This window comes from Seriola lalandi, unplaced genomic scaffold (genome assembly GCF_002814215.2).
Source record: "Seriola lalandi dorsalis isolate HSWRI2012SDOR001 ecotype SW California unplaced genomic scaffold, Sedor1 jcf7180002054795, whole genome shotgun sequence".
Classification (NCBI taxonomy): domain Eukaryota; kingdom Metazoa; phylum Chordata; class Actinopteri; order Carangiformes; family Carangidae; genus Seriola; species Seriola lalandi.
In genome coordinates, this window is record NW_019525348.1 from 3932786 (window position 1) to 3954555 (window position 21770).

The window sequence follows — 21770 nt, forward strand, 5'->3', positions numbered from 1 at the left end:
GATTGAATGTGGTCTCAGACTTGGACTGATATGTTATTTACTGTTTATATTGTAATCAATACAATATATTAATTTAAAATTCACTGTAGACATAGCTGAACCACACCAAGTCAGGTGAATTACAATGGAGTCAGAAGCTGAGATGGTCAGGGTTGGACTGGCCACTGCCGCATTAGTGGGCTGGTGGACCGTGAAAAAATCCATAATGTTTTTACCGGCCCTGTCAGTCTCTTTACCAGCACCCTCTGTGTGCCTGTCAGTCAAGATGTGAATGAATGTGCACACCCCGACTGGTCGCAGTGGATGAGTCTAAGGCTGAATTTCTTTCCCAGTCTGACACTGGAAACAGTAGCTACTGCTACTCTGCTAAGATTTAGCAAAAGTTTAGCAAGGTTTATTCTCTATTGTGACTGGATTCAGCTACTGCCTCAAGTTAAGTGGAATAAGAAAATGAATCACTCAGATGCTCATCAAAACAGATTTACAATGACATATAACAACTAGAGGGAAAGCAATAAGTAAATTTGGCTTTAGCTAAGGCTAGCCATGGCTTTTTCACTAGCTGGCCAGCCCTTCATGTAGCTGTCTTTGTTTAGCTGTCTGTCTCTGTGAATACACATGGCTGGATTAAACTCTAGGGGCCCCTTCTGCAAAAGTTGTCAGGCCCCTATTGACTTCCACTGTAGATGGCTGTTTAATTATTTCCTCAGGCACCCAAAAGCCAACCAGTAGCCTAGTCTAGAGCTGTAATGGTTAGCTGATCAATCGATTAGTTGATTGGCATACAATTAATGGCAACAATTTTGATAATTGATTAATTCTATGTAATGTTTTAGGCAAAAATGGCAAAACTTCACTGGTATCTGTCATGGTCTCAGCCTGGAGGCCCCAGGGTTTTGGTTTTTTGGACTTTTTTGGACTTTCTTGATTTAGTTTTCTGTGTTTTGGGTATTTCTAGTGTCTAGTTTGTTTCCTTGTGTGTCTCAGTGTTTTGCTTCCTGTCTTGGTCCTGTTTTCTGTGTGGTGATTGTCTGCCCCGCCCTAATGTGTTTCACCTGTGTTCAAACACCCTTGCCTCCCTTGTCCATATAGTCTTTGTGCTCCCCTTTGTCTGTGTCGGTTCGTCTGTTGTCTCTCTGTTTATCTCTGGGTTTGTCATCATCTGGTCGCGTTGCCTGTTCATGTCTGGTTCGTCCCTGTCTGGTTACCTGTGCTTGTTTTTTAACTTCTTTTGTTTAATAAACCTGTCTGCACTGTCTCCCAAGTGTTGGCTGCATTTTGGGTCCACCCCTACTTACCAGACCTTGACAATATCAGCCTCTCAAATGAGAATATGTGCTAGTGTCCTGATTTTCAATTATAGTAAACTTGAAATGTGGATGTTATTCAAATTCATATTGTCTTATTTTGATCACACAAAACAAGACAATATGAATGTGTTAATGCTGGCTTCAGGGAATAATGAAAAAAAATGCATATTTCACTGTTTTCTGACAATTTATACACTGAAGAATCAATCTATTATTAAAGAAAATAATTGTCAGACCTCTTGACATGAAAACAATGTGGTTGCTGCCTGGATACAGTCAGTCCGCTTAATTTCAAAACATACTGACAGAGAAGTGCCCAGACACTCTGAATATGAACTAAAATAAATCATCTGAGTTCCTCTCTTCCCTCCATCTGGTTCAAAATGAGACGAACCCTTTATAGATTCTTCATTTGTGGGTAACCGGTCACCACTGCAATGCCAAACACCAGCAGGCCCATCGCACAGACTGCCCAAAGCCTGAAGACTGGCACTGTGACATCACATCCTGTCATTGTGTTGATATCTACTGAGATCTAGTATGTAGTAGAGTAAACCAGGGGCTTTTGGGACCCCTAGGCAGTTGCCCACCTTGCCCAGCCTAGCCTTGTTACGACAGCCTGGGCCGCAATATAAAGCTGGAGGGCAGTAACTGCAGAGTGCAACAACTGTGGTCTGCCTTGATTTTGAACTCTGGTTTATGGTTAATAAAAAATTTAACATGCTGTTTTAATGGATATTATATTTCTATGGCACAATATTTCAAGATGCCAAAAATTAATTTTGACCAAATACTCAAAAACACTCAAATATGTATGTACTACGCGTTGGCTTTGTGTGGCAGCATGTTCTTATGGAGAGCAGATTAACTCTGGTTAAAGTCAACTCACCCCAAAGGGTTTCTCATGCTCACACATACTGTACTCTCAAGGGAGGTCTTGGAACAAGATGGATGTAACTTGAAGCTCAGTGCCGGAGACCTCAAACCCCCGAGGCCTGCTAACCTCTGCTCTGCTGCTCTCCACTCTGCCCAGCCCTGATGTGTGTGTTTTCACTCTCTTGCTCTCCCCTGATTTCCTGGGCTTATTGAGTCATGATTGCGCACCGGCGCCCAGTGACAGAGGATGTCAGTTGGCTGTCAGGCATTCAGGAGGCTCCAGCTGAATCAACAGTCTCTGCACAGAGAATGGCTCACTCACACACACACACACACACACACACACACACACACACACACACACACACACACACACACACACACGCTCAGCATCTTTTGTGCGTCTCTTTTGTATATATACATAAAAAACAAGAGCTATAAAAAATGTGGCTACAAAAATAGACAAGAAGATATTTACTAACTCTTACGGACATAGTGGAAACATAACCTGAGGCAAACTGTATGTTGTGAATGACATCAAAAGCTGATGAAAGATCCTGGTGGAGGATCCCTCCTCTTTCTGGCTGCCTTTCTCCTCAGCAGACGGGCCCATACATCTCTGTGACGCACTGCAGGAGTTAAAAATATTAGTTCTTTTTCCTGTCCTCTTTTTTTTCCTCTTCATTCCTTTCCCTTCCCTTTCACTCCCTCTAGTTCATGACACTGGAAGCATGCCAAGCAAAATGTTGACCCTGATTCCCTGGCGTCACTCATGAAGCTGGTTCTGCAGGACCTCAGCTCCGGCCATAAGCAGCTTCGAGCTACAATTAGCCATCAGGAGCCAACAGGTAACATCCGGCACACCTTAGAGAATTTGCTGATGCACTACAGACAGAATTTAGCAGCCAAAGTCTGTTTTAAGCTTGAGAAAGGCTTTTTCTGATATTACCTTTTGAAAAAACTTGTCTGACCCAGAGTCTCCAAGGAGATGGTCCAACAGGATTTATCTTCAAAGAGGCTTGACATGTCTAATGTGCCTGCTGGTTAACATGGGGTCAAGCTATTCTCAGAACCCCCAGTGGAAAAAACTAATTCAGCATCACCAAATGAGCACACTCAGTCTCCCTTCATTCAATGAAAATCACATAAAAAAATCACAATACATTAGAAAATACAGTCAGTCCACTCAATTTTTACAAGCATATTCACTGAGAAGTGCCCTGACACTGAGTATGAACTAAAATAAATCATCGGAGCCCTTCTTTTCCCTCCATCTGGTTTGAAATGAGACTAACCCACAATAGATTGATTTGCGGGTAACCGGTCACCACTGCAACGCCAAATGCCAGCAGGCCCCTGCCCACAGCCTGAAGACTGGCACTGTGACATCACATCCTGTCATTGTGTTGAGCTCAGGCCAGTAACATCCCAATCAAGTCTCTGGCTGCCTGCACTTCACCAAGAAAAATAGAAGTTACAATTAGAGGAAAGCTATAAGAAGAACAACAGACTTTAGTCCAGACACATGAGTCATAAGAGATAATAGTGAAACAAAAGCCAGTTGCTTCTGTCATGGGTTGGCAAACATTGTGAAAAATGTATTTTGACTATATGACTAATTGAATCCTGTGAAAGCTAATTCATCCTCAAATGGCCTGGAACAGTTTCATTCCAATGCAAAATATGAAAAATAATGTGAATGTAAATATCAAACTTTAGCCTGCTCTGCAACAATTTGGTGAAATTAGCTCATTTAACCCTCGATAAACCTGATTCATTTTGTTTTTTGACATCTTCTCCTAATTAATTCTTACAGAAATTTTATCAAGCTGCTTTATTTCTTTCTGAAGCCTTTTGCTGCACAATGAGGACCTCTCTTCCTTTTGTGAAATAGATTGTTAGTGAAATTTCTTTCTGGATTGGTGGAGAAAACGGACCTAATGACAAAGATAATGACCTGCATTAGATTAAAATGGTACATATTACTAAAATAAAAATAAATAATTTTTTTCAAAGGTCCTATATTGTATAAAGGTAGATTTCCATTTTTTTTAATATTATAAAGCAGGTCTAGGTTCTATATTAAGACTGTGAAAGAATCAAAGCGCTCAGTCCACAGAGAAATGCACACAGCCTGTATTCAGAAACTGAGCCTTAAAACCAGCTGTCAGGACTTCTGTAACTTTGTGATGTCACAACAAAGCAGTCACCGCCCTCAGCCATGCCCCAAGCCCCGCCCACCTGAACCCACCATCCAAACTTGCAGGATTTGGTTTCTCTGAGTATTTTACCTGAAATCTGTTATATCTTTATTAAATCACTCAGAAAACAGTCAGCCAATCAGAAGAGAGACTCAGAGCCTCCTCTCTTCTGATTGGCTCACTGACCTGTTGTTACTAGAGCTCCAGAGAGAAGCCTGAGAGAGGAGATGTAAAACTACACTGAGATGGTTTTAGTTATTAAAACCACAAATATATCTTCTTATAGATCAACACTTCAAAATAAACACAGGAAAAGTGTAAAATATGGGACCTTTAAAGTTTTATTGCTGCTGAATTATTTCATGTTATTCAAGTCCTTTAAGAGATAAATGTATTTGAATCATCATGAATTAGTATTTATGGACTGATTTTATGTACTGAACCTTACAATAAAGCCTGACTGATAAATGATTGATTTGCTAATGTTTATGGTGGTGAGTGTTGCCCCTCATTGAGCACCGACAGAGAGATCATAAATGGATTCATGAATTTTGTTGTCGACAATCTGAAGATGTTTGTGGAAATTATTTTCTTAATTGTTTTTGTCAGTTTCTTTCTCACCTATATGACTTCATTCATTTGCATGTAAGGGATCCTTAAAGAGGCTTGATATTTTTTATAATAACAATATACCTACTTTTTCCCTTTCCCTTGTTTTCCCTGTACTTCCCTGGTGTCTCCGTCTCTCGTTTTTCTGTGTAGGTGTTGTGGGCGTGTCTTAACCTCCCCTGGCTCCTGGCTTCCCTCCACACCTGTCTACATTCAGCTCATCGGCCATTGTTCAGCCTGTCAAGTGGTATACTCTCTCTCTCGCTCTCTTTCTCTCTCTCTCTCTCTCTCTTTCTCTCTCTCTTTCTCTGTCTCTCTCTCTCTCTCTCTCTCTCTCTCTCTCTCTCTCGCTCATGTATTATGAGTTATTTTTAGTGCTGCTCCTCGTGTTCTAAACTAACCAAACCTCCCTGGCGCTTCAGGACTAATCCAGACTAATAGGCCAAAGTAATCTTCCCTTTCACGCCGCTGCCACTAACTCATCTGCCAGACCACGCCACCAGTCCTTCAGCATGTCGCTCTCCATTCACCTGACAGCCTTCCTCTGCCCTTGCCCCGTGCCCCTTCAACCCTCATCTGCAACTTTATCTTATTAAATCATTTACCAAAACCAAACTAAAACTAGTTACAGCATCAAATGACAATGTGAAGGGCTAACTCATGGTGCTGACTCTGCGGCTCCCCTCTGCTTTACAGAGCTTTACAATGAGTTTCAGCTCATTGTTTAGCAGCTGCTTTCAGTGGAAACGCTCTAAAAACTCACTGTGCATTACCTGCTGGTGAACATAATGCAGCTTTTGGCATCTAAAGCGCCAAATATTCCCCTCAGGAAAACAAAAACTGAGCTAAAAACAAGTGAATGCTGGCTTTAAATTTGCCAGATGGTCATAAAAACTTGACTCCAAATTATGTTGATCCATGACTGCTGAGTGTAAGTAAGCAACTGTTTCCTAAGCTGTGTTTACAAGTTGTTTAGGTTGTTCCAGTGGCCAAAAAATACATATACACATATATACATATGTATATATATATATATATGTATATATGTATATGTGTATATACCAATCTCAATATCAGCCTCAAAACTCGGCCCATCAAGACTACTTCTTCCAAACTGCTGAAGAAAGTCAGAAGCGACTGATCTCTTATTTTGTCACTCACACAGCTCAAAGCCTCTGTCTGGGATCCACAACAGTTTTCAACTATACTGTATTTCCTGAAATATTGACCAGGGCCTATTTACTTCAACTCCTGAAAGTAACAGGTCTTTATTTGAGGCAGTCTTGTGTGAGGCAGGTCTTTATTTCTATTTCCCTCTTTTTGATATGTATATTTTGGTCATAGCAGTAGTTTTGTTTTGTGCCTCATTTTAAGTTGCTCCTGTTTGCCATGTTAAAGTTACATGAAAATACAAATTCAACACTTCTTGCAATCATTTCAAATTAAAAGCCCTCTAGTGTTTGAGTGAATAAAAAACCCTTTGTGTAACAGGACTTTTATTGCTGTGCTGCAGTAAGCGTAATGTCTCATTTCCAGTTGGTGTTTCTGTTGTGTCCATGTTAAACAGATCTGCAGACTGTAAATGCCCCTTAATAGAAAGTTTTGACACAAAATCATTTTGAAAGAGCAATGGCCAATAAAAAGGCTCCAGCTCAGTCATGTGACATTCAGCTCAACAGATCACTCAGTCTGTCAGTCAGTCACAGACATAGAGCTGTTGTGGTCCAGCCAAAAACTGAATTCTAATACCCAAGTTTGGATGTTTTTCTAATCTTTGTTTGTTTCCTGTGAAGTTCAGTCTAGTTTTACATCAACAGGCCTCTAAAACCTGTTCAACTCAACAATCTGAGAAGAGAAAATCTCTTCAGCTGTGTACATGCACTCTCATAGACTCTCTTTGTTCTGACTCATCGGGATAAACAAGTTTGCACTGCGTCTCAGAAAAGTTGCAGATTCTAATTAATTAGAATGAGAGGAATGAAGTCCTGCTGCACATCTGAATCATCACGTATGCACAGTGTGTTTGAATAAATGAGATCTACAGTGATTTACAATCAGTCTTGATATGTGTCTGATCTACAGCTCAGACTCCCTCCCTCAGCTGTGCTCACCACCACTCCTTCTTGTAAATGTATCTGTTATGCTTACATGTTGTTGTGATATTTGGGGCTAATCTAAATGAACACTGATAAATAAACATGAACTGTAGTAGTACTGGTTAGCTCCAGCCCGTGGAATGTAGCAGCTGCCTATTTTAAAGTCTTTGCTGAGTACTCACACCTATCCTTGCACTTCTGTAAAATATTTTTGTGCTACACTGTTCCCCTTGGCTGAATGTAGGTCGGAACCTAATTTTTTTTAATATTATGTATTCCTCACCTGTAATGCATCTCCTCTACCTCTTATGAGATGACAATTTTTAGCTTGACCTTCTCTCAGGCAGCACATCTTTCATTGAAATGTGAATGTTTAATGTCTCATCCATGCATGTGCTTTTAGTCACCTGTCAGTTTCCAGCGAGGATGTGGTTGATAGTTTTACTACTCAGTGCTGTTGGTGTATTTTATCACCCGTCAGTCTCCTGTCTCTCTGGGCTGGGAGACATATGACTGTGTCACCCCACGGTGCCTTAAAGCAGTGATTCCCAACCAGAAGTACTAGTAACCCACTTGATACATCTGTAGTTTACAGTGGATTGAAGATAGACTGTGGAGTGAAAAAAAAAAAAAGTCAACATCGAAGTGCCCAAACCTGCGGTTCCTCAATGGCTACTTGAGGTTGGCTCCAAAAGCTAGTCAATCTCCATAGACCCCCACGTTAAAATGCCAGGCTTTACAACAGAAATAAACATGTTTGCAGCCTGGTACAAAAACGGTTTTGGTCTCTACGGCTAATTTCCTCCTTCATGACAACTGTACAGGGGTTCATTAAGGCTTAAAGTTCTGCATAATTGAGGGTGTGCTGCTTTGAGTGACAGGTGGATGAGTCAATGCTCGTCCTCTTTGCACATTTTTTGATTAGCTGGGAGCTAAGTGGAGAGGCAGTGCCAAGATGGCCATGGCGGAACAGCCCGCTCTGAGATTCAAAACTGCTCTTTAGAAACATATGGGTGATGTCACAGAGGTTACATTTATCTTTATATACAGTCAAAGGTTCATTTATCGCGGTTGAGACTACATAAAAACTGGTTAGCAAGCAAAGTGAAGTCTGACCAGTTAGCTAAAGTGCACCAATGGGTAAAAAAAGCTAAAAATAATAAATAGGCAGTTGAAATAGTAGGCAAAAGGTAATGGAACATAAATAATTAAAAAGGTTAAATAATAGCAATCGAAAAATGGCTAAATGGTTGCAACATGCAGATAGGCAGTATGTTGGTTGTAACACTGAGGCAAATGTTCACAGTTCAAGTGTTCACTTTTATATATAATTAATAGTGTTAAATAACATCCAGTTTTAAAGAAAATCAAATGGTGGGTGGTGTTGATGAAGGGCTTTACCAGACAAACCAATGCATCAGATCCGATTTTATATATTCAATTATTTTCTCTGAATGAAAAGAAACTGTTTTCGCAACATGAAAATCTTTGTTTTTTGTAATATGTAATATGCATGTATATATATGTGTGTGCGTGTATTCCTCATCTCTGATATTCTTTAAGATTATTTTCACACTATTTTGGAAAAGAAATTGCTCCTTTCCAATTAAGGCTTTGAAATTGAATGTCGCTTTGAGTGCATTTTTTTTGCTGGGTGTTGGAGACAGCAGCTGTGTGTTGCCCATCCTCGTTTGACTTGCCAGGGTCCAGAGTGGCAGATAAGAGCTCACTAAATAACAAGGAGCAGCTTGCGGGCCAAACTGCTCAGGGATAAGACAACCCTGAGGACTGAGGCCCTCAACTTCAGTGACAAGTTAATCTAGAGAAGGCTGCTCTTCAGCTGGAGCTATTCCTTTGAGTGTGTGTGGTGTGTGTGTGTGTGTGTGTGTGGACATGTGTATACTAGATATTTGTGCAGCACACGCATTTCACTGCAAACCTTGACAATAAAATCATCACTCTCTCAACACCTTTCCATCCCCTCTTATAAATATCACACTGACCCAGCGTTTACTGTCCCCAGATGCCTGCTTTCCTACATTATGAACCGAAGAGACAGGCAGGTGGAATGATCTGAGGGGGAATATTAAAGGATTTATATTGATCGATAACTTCATACGATGTGTTTGAGTGCATAGAATACCAGGGGAGGCATCTGTCTCATCCGAATATGTTCCTGTTGAAGTTTACAGACCAGACACCTGATGTCCACTGAGTCTGATATCTACCTTATCTTATCAATATGATTAATATGATATATAATGTATGTGTGTGTGTGTCTTTGTGCATTTTCTGTAACTGTTTATAACTCACAGCTTCTCCTGTGTGTGTATTTGAGCATTGAGTCACACGTATAATTGTGGATCTGCCCACCTGTGTGTTTATGTGTGTGTGTGTGTGTGTGTGTGTGTGTCTGAGGTTATGTCTATGTTTATATCTACTTGTTCTTAATTAGGGGAAGCAGTGAGCATTGCAGTTCTGGAGGGGATTTTCTGGCTATGTAAACATCATACATCATGATTCAGCGAGGTGAGGCGAGCGCGGCCCAGCAGCTGCCAAATCTCACTTAGATTGCTGTCGGGATGGCAACAGTCGACGCAGCCAATGTCGAAGTGATGACTGATTTCGTCTCTGCGGGTCACAACACACGATGGTGGATGACAGTTAAATGTAAACATTACATTTGTCTTGCACATACGCTTAACATTAATTCAAATGATTTAGTCACATTTTTAATCTTAAATGCCTGTTTCTCTTAAAGCAACAGCAGAGTAATGGAGTCACTTACAGCCAATTCAATAACATCTCAAATAACTGTCTCTTGTATCAAGGAAATAACAGGTGAACCTCTGATCAATGCAGTGTTGTCATAGTAATCACTGCAAATAAAAGAAAAGCCCATCATCACTCTGTTTATTTTTTATCTCTACTGAAGAGGATAGATATGTTTCCCCCTCCCATACCCAAATGTAAAATATGTATATTATATATTATATATATATAAACTTCATATATCCAGAGGATGTTTCCGTGATGATAATATATCTCCTTATAGGTGACATATAACATATATGTCTTATATTACATTTGCAACAGTTCCAACAGCGTTTCAGTCAATCCCCTCTCTGCCAGTGGCACAGACACTGAGAGCTTGAGCTCTGAGTGTTTTTTGGATGAACAACTCTCTCTGCCTTTTGTGAACTTTCTAACATGTTGTACCATCAAATCCAGTGCTGTGGCACAAAAAGCTGCACTGCTTTTATTGTGGATGTTGTCGTAAGCTTTAACGCCACCTGTATTTATAGAAGCAAAAATCAATTCAGTTTACAGTGTTCAGTAAAGCTTCCCATTTGTTTCTACCAATATCCTCCGGGCTATTCATTTCACTGCAAGCGGAGAGATATTTAACCAACTGGCTGTTGAAGCACGGCTGTAACACATGATGGATGTGTTGCGCATTGTCAGGCAGTGCTGTGCATTCCTTATAAATCTCAAGTTTTATCATAGGAGGTGACAATCATGGCACGCAGAAGGTTTGCAACGGGAACAACTGTGTTTTGTCACAAAATGCAAATTTGTTTTACATTACTAAAAGTGTGAAGATTAGCTATTTTTTCAACCTGTTCTCTCAGAGGAAATTGCTTCATGTTTGCTAAAGCCCAAGAAAAAAAAGAAGACATCATGTCTGGTGGTTAAAGTTATTAGCCTTTGCGATAAACAGCCGCTACCACTGGAAATATGTAAGGAAAGCATGCAGCTGCCACAGAAGTCCAATCAGAGTTTTTACGGTCTGCACACAGCCCACGCTGCCCCCATGCATCATTAAATTCTTGTGTTCTGGCTCCGGAGGAACCCTTTATGTGTGTCTCCAGCATTCTCATGTGATCCTACGCTGCTCTGATCAGTGTGATCTAAGAGCCAACTCTGACATGTCTCACACCAGTTTTCTCAAGGAGCATTGAAATTAAAATCTTACTCTGATTATTTAAAATTGAACACACAAAAAAGAAGATAAAATAAGATAAAAAAATGCAGCAGTTGGTGGATAGAAAATGAATAAACAACAATTTTAATGATCAATTGTGGCTTTTTTAAGCAATTACCAAAAAAAAAAAAAAAAGAAGTCAAACCTTCACTGGTCCTGGCTTCTTAAAAGGGAAGATTTGCTTGTTTTCTTTGTTTCCTGTTATTCTTTTGCATGAAATATATCATTTGTGTGAGCTGAAGATGGGTTACAGACGAGAAGAGCGGAAAGTGAAATGGTCAACTGTGTGATTTAATCCCAGTCTGCCTGCTGTCTGTTTTCTCTTATTGTTTTCTGTTAAAATTGTTATTTTCTGTCATAGAAGATTCTCTCTGGCTGAGGTTCCATTATGTCATTTCAGTATCGTCTGTCCTGACAGGAGACACACGAGAAGTGAATCTGCTCTTCAAGTTCTTTTAATCTGCAAAACTTCACATAAAAACATGTCACTTTCAACTCTGAGACACAGGGAGTCGTCAGATCAAATCGATCCTCAACTCAAACAGTTGACACAGACTAAACACACCAACATGTGTAAATGATTTTTGGTTAAAGTGAGATGTGGAGAGTAAACCTAACCTATAAAGGAGCAGTCCGTGCATTCTACTCTATACACCAAAAGAACTATTCATTTTGGACAAAATAATTTACACAAACACATTAAAGCAGTGAGATCAGGTAGGAAAACACAGACAGACACTCTCAGTTCACTCACCTCAGTCAGGCCAATTGTTTTTTAATGAATAAAGCACATTTATTAGCAGCAGCAGAATCTCCAGGAGTTGGTTGGGGCAGATGTCTTGAAGTCCTGTCTGTTGCCTCGTGTTTTCTGCACTTTGTTTTGGTTTGTGGCATGTCAACAAACAATTATGCTTCAAAATGTAATTGCTGCGGCAAATAAAATTTCCTAGTAGACAGGGTTAAACAAAAAATGTACATTTCTGTGAAAATGTATGAGCTGAGACTATATTTAATAAAATACTGATAAAATATCAATAATGTGCTTTGGGTCCCTTCTTGCTGTTTTTTCCCATCCATTCTAATCTTGTGACTAATCTGTTAAATGCGCCTCATTATCACCTTTCCTCACCTGGTTATTTGGTTTTATGTTTGTGCATGATGAGTTGAACTTTCACACTCTCTCTCCATGTTTCTGGACTCGGTGACTCGAGAGATTGGAGCTGCACAGCAGCGTCAGTGAGTCCCAGCTTCAGAGCGTCAGGTTGAGCTGCTGCTTTGGTGAAGTCGCTGAACATGAAGACACAGAAGCCAAAGAAACCATTGCCATGGAAATCCTGAAGAGGAGGTCCACTGGTTCCCAGGAGCCCAACAGAGAGGTAGATCATCAGAGTGTTTTTGTGTCTTTGACTAACACATGTCCACACATTAACCCTGTGGCTGTGTTTTCTCTCCAGCCGGCCATGCTGAAAAGGATCCGTGGCCTCGATCCGGACAATGTCGTCCAGTTCTTTGAAGGTTTTGAACACAAAGGACTCATCTCCACGAGCTCCTGATCAGACCCATCACACAGCAGGCATGTGGATCAGATCGTTCTGTCGCCTAGTAATGGTAACATGCTGAGTTACACATCAATTACAGCAGGATGTTAATGTGTGCACGCCAACACATGGACAACAAAAATTCAGAACCTTGCAAATTTTCAACTGTGGCGTCTCTATTTGCTTCTCATTCTGGTAGTTGCTTACTGCACTGCAGTCTGTGAGGACTGTCTGTGTCATTCATGGTAATATTAACCCACATAACATCCTGTTGGTGAACCAAATGGACAAACCCTTCATTGACTCACTGACTTTGGTTCAGTTACTGCAGCTGCTGAAGTTAAGTGCTGTCTCTCCCTCCAGCCTGTTGGGTTCAGGTGTCTTTACAGATTTGTATTTCTGATGGAAATGATCTTCTTCATACACCTATGAAGATGATAACGCAATTGATGCATTTAGTGTGACTAAACAATCACACTCATGTTCTCTTACAATACCCTGATTTTCTTTTCTACTTCTGTATTATAATTTTGTCATGTATCTTCTCATTGAGAAGATACTTGAAACAGTGCTGGAGTTCTTTGTGTTTGATAATTGACTCGTCTTCCCTCTCAGCTCTCCTGATGTTACTCTGGGCCTTCCCATCACAGATGTAGTGGATATGTCGTCCCTGGGTGGTGTTTTGGCAACCATATAGCTCGGCAGCCTGCCATTCCCTCAGAGGTGCCAGTATTACCTGGTATGTCATCTAATATACTTGTGTTTAATTCAGGCTGCACCTTCCGGGGCTGAAAAAATGAAGCCAACACAGAAGTGCCAGATGGGTGACGTCATGGCGGCTGCGTCCATCTTTATATATGGTCTATGGTTTAATTGCAGAGCTTCGTGTTCAAAAACAAGAACTCCACAAGAACAGCATGGAGGCTCCAGATATGTAACCTTGTCCTACACTGCATCAAGTGGGTCAGATATTTTCTTCCCAATTAGAAAGTGACTCTTTTGAAGTTGTTAAAAAATGATATGAAGAATTATGTCACATATATTCTGTGCTGTTTGAGACAGCAAATGAGTACAAAGCTGTGACTGGTCTCCTACATCAAATCCAGAGAGGCAGCCCAACCAGGTGGATGACCTGCAGATGGTAGGTGGTCCTTATTTTACTGTAATAATAAGGAATTAATACTCTGCGAGTTGAAGTGCATTAGTTTGAACAACCCTTGACTTTGTGCCAGATGCAGATGTACCCAGAGAAGTTTGAGGGTGGGACCAGCACAATGATGATGATGTTGAATATGAATCTTCAGAAGAGAATAACACCAGGTGAAGCTCTGAGTCACCCATTTTTAACCTTGAGCAAACCTGACGATGATGACGGTGACACCAGGTCCCAGTGAGTGATCGTGTTTGCGTAAGTAGAGGCTGGATTGGTTATTGGATGGAAATGGTCGGCTGGTTGACTGGTTAATTTCGTTCACTTCCTCATTTGTTGTCATCCTTCATCCAGAGAGATGGTCTCAGTTACCCCCATGAGTGTCTCTCCACAGCTGGAATCAGCAGAGGAAGTCCACACCTCTGTCCACACACTTGAAGATGATGATGTTTCAGCTGTTGAAGCTTCAGTGACCGGAGCTTCCGCTGCCACTGAATCAAACAGTAAAGACTGAGTTTGCTCCGGTGTCGAAACCCTCAGAGCGGTTTGCTTTAACCATGAGGCCTCAGTCGGTGCTGCTGTTTCAGCTGGTGTCCCCACTGCCTCTTTAGATGATTTGTCAGCTGCACCTGTAATGACTGGCCTAAATGACACAGTTTCAGCTGCTGATGAAGCCTCAGAGAGCACCGACAGATCAGCTGACGAGTCTGCAGATGACAAAGCTGCAGTCAACCATGACCGAATTTTCAACCACACCTGTGAACACTTACCTGTATGACGCTGCCTCAGCTAACAAAGCAACAGTTGAAGCTGCAGTCGCTGCTGCTGCCACTGTGGATCCAGCCTCAGTCACATTTGGAACGACTGGCCCGAAATTACACTGTGTCAGCTGATGAAGGTGCAGCCAACACTTCATCTACTGGTGAAGCCAGCAGCTCCACAAACACTTGGACGCAGCCACTGAAAAGGATCAGACAATTCTTCAGCTGGATGTTTTGGATGCTGAGCTGCTGCTGTTCCTCAGTAAATATTGTGGAATAATCCCATGTAATTCATCATTAAAAATCTAATACAAATATTAACTGAATAAAGTCTATGAACTCTCTGTAAACGAGGAGCCTCAGTCATAGTGTCTCACATCAGAGTACTAACTCACTATTTAAATTTAGTTTGATTGAATACATTTTGTTAAATATTAGACAATAGATAAAGAGGATATTCCTTTCATGAATGCCCTGTCCTGTCGACCTTTAAGGCATAAGTGCTCTCTCATTACAATTATGAGCTGTGGCTTTTTATTTTATGAGCTGTGGCTTTTTATTCACAAAAAAATCTATCTCAACATTAATTCTATATTAAGCACAGCTCCACTGGCCTGAACATTTTCTTGATGAAATTCATATGACAGGATCGATGCTGTTTGCCATGACTGACAGTTAAAGACTTAGTGGCAGTAAATAAAACAGACACCATGAAAGATGCTGCAGTAAAGTAAAAATAAACTTAACATAAAGCACAATTTGTAAAAAAAAAAAAAAAATCTGCTGGAATGAAATAAAACTTATGCAATTTACATTATCATTATAGAATAAGCAGGATGGGGTAACGTTTCAATTAGATGAGTATTAAAATAATGTATTATGAGCCAGCCAGGTAGGAAAGCAGGGGGCTTCTTGTTGACGGCTGGTGGATCCTTAGTGGAGACTGTGGAAGGTGGAGCTCATGGAAGTAAACAACAGGAGACTCAGGAGACGAACAAAGATTAGGGCGAGGCAGGAAGATCAGGAAGGCAGAAGGTTGTAGATCTGGGAATTTACAAAACAACTTGAGTCAGCCGAACGTAACACCACAAGGAACCAAGAGCGGAGTGAAGGACCGGGGTTTAGGTACTGCAGGTGTCTGAGTTGATTGATGAGGGGATTGGTGGCAGGTGTGCACGTGAGTTGGAGGGAACAGGAAAACTAGGTTGCCATGCCCTGATGAAAACATAGAGGCAAACAGGGGACAAACAGCAAACACTACGAAGGGAGAACACAAGAGAAACAGCAGGGTATAGGGAGGAATCTCACCAGATCTGAACATCGCTCCCCCATTAAAAAAACCCTGAATTTATGAATATGCAAATATTTCTAATTTCAAAGGTTTAAAAGTCCATCCTCTGTGTGAGTTTCCTCGTCAAACTGGCATAGCTTGTCTAAGTTGGGCTATGATTGGCTTCCAAACTAGTTGTGATGTCACAAACTCCTGCAGGTACATACAGTAAATAGCCTGCATGTGTTTAACTGGGATATAAGTTCAGCACAGAGAAAATTCAGCAGATGAATGTGAAAACTATCAAGTTTCAAACTGCACACGCGTCACTCTGCACAGTGGAGGTCAAATATACAAGTAAACACATTGAGCGGAGGAGGACTTTAAGGAAACTATTGCTGCAGTGTGCTCGGTTACTGCTTGTATAACCTGACAGACAGGTTACAGCCAGGCTCTATCGTTAAACATCTATGTTATAATATTAATTTACAGCAGTGTTACTGTCATTACTCAGCTACTGTACGTAAATACAATTTTGAGGTACTTTACTTTACTGTATTGTACTTTTTACTCCACTACATTTATCTGACGGCTGTAGTTTCTTTTCAGATTAAGATTTTACATACAAAACATATGATCAGTTCATAAGATGCTTGATGACATGACTTAAGATGCTTTAAATGAGCTCCATCTCAGACAGCAACAACATTTAATTACGGTTTACATGTTAATGCATCAGTGAAAATGATAATAATCAAATACAGTAATTTAGTAATTACACAGACAGGACACAGTCGGTGGGGTTGTACTTTTACTTTTGATATTTTAAGTACATTTTGCTGATTTTGTCCTTTTTCTTAAGTAAACCTTTGAAAGCGAGACTTCAGCTTGCTTTTTGTGTGGTTTTGTGTGGTTTTTGCTACTTTTGCGTCAGTAAATGATCTCAGTATTTCCTCCCCCACTGTCCTTGGTTGACAAGTCACCCAAACACACACACACACACACACACACACACACACACACACACATCCCACGCAGCTGCAGATTTGAAATCGGCAAATAAAATTCACCATGAGGATAATCTGAGGTCATTAACAAACTTCGCTATATACACTGATCATTGTTTCTCTTATTAAGGATATGGTTTAAAAATGACTGATTGGATGATCTCATTTGTTTACAGCTCAAACATAATCCATGCATTCATCCCTTACAGCATCTCTGGACCATGTCTCTGATCTCTTAATATGGTAATGATGTCTTGATGCTAAAAATGAACCCATCACACCTCTGAAATGTTCAGACTGGATACTGGATGACAGCTGGTATTTTTACACTAAAGTCTGCCTCCGCCGCATTGACAAAGCGACTAGTCATACTGAATTTAAAGTACTTGTTAAGGTTATGTTGGGTAAATGCATTGTAGACTGTGAAGGCTGACTTTTGAGAAGCAGTTTCAGTAGCTCCTATGTGTAAAATACATGTTTCTTTCTTTGTCTGCCTTATTTTGTCCTACTGAGTCTATTACGCTGCATAAAGGGGGGTTTATTTTTCTTCTTTAGGAAATCACAGTGGGACTAACCTGATTTAATTAGGAAAATAGACAACAAAAATAAAGATGTTGTGAGGTGAGTTGGTTGGAGGAGGAAGCATCTCATACCAATGTTGATTCTAATCTCAGAGTCAACTTGTGCTCGCTCTGTCCCAACATAAACTGACTGCAAACAGATTTAGACCCATCACGAGTGTCACTGAAAAGCCAAATATTAGCGTTTATGGCTGCATTACATGAGCACCCCGATTATGGGCTGAACATTATCCCAAACCTCAGAGGAGCATTAACATTTGATTGCAGCACCCCATTAATGAGCGCAGAGGTCACACAGAGTCCAGAGTGAAATAGGGTCCTGTCGTAATCTTCGCTTTATAAAAACTCCTCTGACACCTGCTAATTAACACCGTCCTGCACACGAGTCAGAAACCACACCACCTCCCTTTTCCGGGCGAGTGGGTGGTTAATCAGCCTTATAGCTCCAGATGTGTTATATCTGATAGGTACAGGAACGAAACTTTCTGATTTAAACCAGGCCTCGAGGCCGTCCCTCCGCCAGCTGGCCCCTGCCCACTGCCACACACACACACACACACACACACACACACACACACACACACACACACACCCATCCTCCTCCTTTCCTTTCCTTTCTCTCTCCCCCAGCAGCGAGCTGTGTGCAGCTACTGACCCTAATCCCAAACCGCTGCTGTCACTTCTGCTTAGCCACTGCTTCTGATTACTCTACAGGGGTATGCCATAAAAACCCACTTTCTCCATTTTCTCCAGCTCAACACATGCCCACGAAATGTGATATGAGAAACTTCAAGAACATAGATTCTTTTTCTTGCACTGCTGCTGCTGCCACTCTTTGCCCTTGCTCCCTTATGTGCTGAATGCAATTTTAACAGCATCTGTGTATGGAGCAACAAAGACAGCATATGAATATCACAGGTGTGGAATTGCTCTCTTTTTTATTTTTTTCAGGCTTTTGACATTTCACACCTTTCTGTCTCTCACATCGAGAACCAATTTTAAAGGCTCCATATATTCAAAAATGAATACTGCTCCTTAGCCTCAATAACCTTGAATATTTGTTTGAAAAATATCAGCATAACAATTCAAAATCCCAAGAAAACACCAAACAAGATGTGTTACCTTCACATTCATCTTCATCTCACATATCACTATTTATGCAGAAAACCTTTTGCATAAAATGAAATAAAAGCAGGACAAATTTCATCTTTGACAGTTTGGCATTCAAGTTCCCTGGTATGAAGAAACCCAAAAGTAGGATGATCAAAAACCAATCAACCATTATGAGCAGCTTTGGATTTGGGTACCTCTCTCCTCAAGTCTTAAAAAGGCTCCCCTTATTTAAACAAAATCAAACTGTGAGTTTGATGATGATGCTGGGGGATCAAACAGATGACGATCTGTGAGAGGAGGTTACCACATTCTGAAAGCCAGTCATCTGGACTCTTTTTATCCCTCAGTTTGCCTCTTATGGTTCATGGGAACACCACTTAGAGGCAGAAAATAGAAGCCGATGACTGTATGTTTTATGGGAAGTGCAGGTCCATGTGTGTGTGGTGGGAGCTTGTGTGTGTGCCCACTACAAAAAATATCCATTTGCAGAAGTACTCTTGTATTAAAATTCAATTGTAATTTTCATAAAATGGACCTAAAAATACCATTACAGAGAGTTCCTTGTATAGTATTTTTTAATATCGATGAATGATAACGCCTCCTTTTATTTTTGAAAATTCTTTATTCTACCTCCATGTCCTTACAGTATATACTGTAGATCTTGTTTTTGCAGACCTGCTGCTCTTTTGCATTAAAAGGAGGCGATGGAGGTGGTTTGGGCATTTGATCAAGCTCCCTTCCCTGGAGATTACTCCAGGCCTGTCCGGCTGGGAGGAGACCCTGGGGTAGACCGAAAAAAAACATTCTTAGAAATTAAATTTACTGGATTTCCCATCTGGCCTTGCAATCCCATGAGATTGGCCAAAAAGGGCATTGGCAAGGTGAAAGCTGTAGGGGCTTCTTTGCTTATGTGCCACCGCCACGACACAGACCCTGATATGGGGAAGAAGATGTGTAAATCAATAGAAAACTTTTTAGTGTATTAGTTTGAGGTGATTTAATTATTACTTCTTCGTGTGGTAATAAACCACAGTCATAAAGTGAAATGGTTTAGACCTCTGATGTGGTCTTGTAGAGCGACCCTATGTCAATATCCAGTTTTAATACATTTTATTTAATGCTTACATAGTACATACTGTATGTTTAAACACATTTGGGTTTAACAAGCAACCTTGGGACACGGTATTCCAGCATGAAAATACTTGTTGGTTTTTGTGATTTCAGGCTAAACCTGATGATGTCCCCGTGATGTCATCAGGATCATCTCAGGAGGAGGAGACCTCAAAGTTTTAAACCACACATTATCAACTGGTAGCATGGTGTTTGAAAGACGTGGGCATGTTCCAGTCACTATGCTCTAATACAACATGTCGTCTATCATAATGGGAAATATAGGATCCAGTTTCGTTCAGGCCTTGCCCATACCGGGCAATAAAAGTCAGATTATCTCAGCCTGTGCAGCACTGATTTTGTAAAGTCCCTCAGTGTTACAAAAGTGCAAAATCATATATCTGGTAAGGGCATACCAGATACTTGCTTTTGCACTTTTGAACTTAAAGCCACTTTTTGTGTGAGTCTGTAACATGGTCTGCAGGTGTGCATGAGTGTGTTCATGTGCTAAGGCAGGTGGAGCCTTAAATCCAAGAAGATTTAACTTTATTGTGTTTTTGACCCACTGTGCAGTCATATTGCAGTGTTGCAGACTCCACAAGGCAGTTTCCCAGGTCCTGCATGTCCAAACACACCTCATGTGTTTTGTAAATGTATCTGGGAGTAGACTTGCTGAAATTATTTATGGACTTTATTGTGCTGCTATGGGACATGTGGCTTATTTGCTAGAGCCAGAATGTGTCTGAACCATGACTCATCTCTATACTTTAACTCTCTGGAGACCGGATTCATTCAAACTCCCAATGAAGCTCACCTGGTTAAACTGGAGACAGTTCTCCTCTCTGCTCCCCTTTATTCACTCCTGGTATCACATAGCTCAAACACAAGTCATTGATCAGGGGAGCAGCGGAAACTTGTTTAAGATGAAAAAAGAGCCTTGCCAACGCAGGAGCTCCCCAGCTAAACATTTTCCAGGGTCGATGTCACGACTACACATCCGCCACTGCAGCACATGAGGGAAGAGAGAGAGGAGAAAGAGTGGGAGAGGGGAAAAAAAAGAGGGGGTTTTAAGATAGGGTTTGCTGAAGGAAGTAGCTGAAATATACATCACAGCATGCTGTTCTTTTGAGATCCCACTGCAGTCTCAGGAGGTGCAGGGGTGGGAGAATAGAAAATACGGTCTTTAGTCACAGAGAGATGAAACTCAAATACTGTGCGGCAAGAGATGGCGAGGATACAGCAGCGGAAACTGTCTTAATGTAGCGGTGTGTTAGGTGGTAGCGTGAATTTCAATCACAGCACTGAGTGAAATTAATCAGGGACGTGGAGGGCTCTTGACGATTCCAGCAAAAGTGAATAACATCACAGGAACGTCACAGTGCCGCATATTACAGGATCAGGGTTAGACAATAAGATAATCTGCTGCCGGGGATGAGGCATTATTATGAATAACAATGTCTTTAAGTGTGTGTGTGTGTGTGTGTGTGAGTGAGTGTCCATGAATATAGTTTTTTGTTAATTGAAGGTGGCTCATGAGTTTACACCTTGTAATATGTGTTCACCTTTGAAAACACACCTCCTTCTACTGCAGTGGATCTCTAACACACACACACACACACACACACACACACACACACACACACACACACACAGATCATGTAATTTGCATCTCTGCTCCCTGTCTGTTTGTCCACTCTTGTGCATGTGTGTGTGTGATTGTGTGTGTGTTGGTAAAATGCTGCTCCGTATTCCCGACTCCCCACTGTGATGCAGAGGCTCCAGACTGAGCTATGACTCATCATGGGCTCTCAGCTAGATCTCTCAGGTCGCACAACACAAAAGAATACAGGCAGACAGAGCAGCAGCGAGACATACCAAGAGGAATGGTAAGCCTAACAATCGTGTGAAGGTGGGCTTGCAGAGCGCACGGAGGGGGGGGACGGAGAGACGCTGAGAGAAACAGGTTTAATAAGGACGCAAAGCTTGAAATCCACCAGCTGCTGAATCAAGGGTCAAAGCTACCTGGCAACACCAGCTTCTTCTCTAACTTGCCTTTAATCTGTGCTGTTTGTCAGATTTATTTGGCCACCATCAGAACTGTGGCCGCTGCTGCCTCACTGCCTGACAGGAGCTTTGGATGCAAGTCAGCGGAGGAAAGAAACA